The following is a 590-nucleotide window of genomic DNA, read 5'->3' as shown; positions in this document are numbered from 1 at the left end:
AGGCGGGAGAGGGGAAGGGGAAGGGGAATGACTGGGATGGGGGACAGAAGGAAAACTAATAGAGAGAGAATTAAGCGAAATGGGAAAGTCTTTTGGATAGAGAGAGAAGGAGGGGAAGAGAGGGAAAGAGAAGAGAGGGAAAGAGAGAGAAGGAAGGGAAGAGAGAGAAAGAGAAGAGAGGGAAAGAGAGAAAGAGCGAACGGGGAAGAATAGACGAAATATGAGAAATGGAAGCATGAGGGAATGGAATGGGAGAGGGAGAGGGAGGAAGGGAGGAAGAGAGATAAGGTGGAAGGAAAGAGAATTCATGAATAGGCGAGAGGGAAGAGAAGGATATAAGGGAGAGGAAGTAGGTAGGAGGATAAGAAGGTAAATGGGTAGAGAGTAGTTATGGGGGAGAGAAAAATGGGAGAAAAGTGAGGTGGGAGATTATGGAATAGGGAGGGGGGTGAATGGGGCCAAGGGGGAGGAGGGAGAGAGGGGGAGAGGTGGAAGAATTCGGTTGGGGGAGAGGGAGAGGGGGAAATTTAGTCTCGGGAAAGTGGGTTGATGAGGTTAACAGAAGGATTAGAGGGGAGAATGGGGGGATG

The sequence above is a fragment of the Penaeus monodon genome, chromosome 34 (genome assembly GCF_015228065.2).
Source record: "Penaeus monodon isolate SGIC_2016 chromosome 34, NSTDA_Pmon_1, whole genome shotgun sequence".
Classification (NCBI taxonomy): domain Eukaryota; kingdom Metazoa; phylum Arthropoda; class Malacostraca; order Decapoda; family Penaeidae; genus Penaeus; species Penaeus monodon.
Note: the sequence above shows the minus strand (reverse complement) of the source record.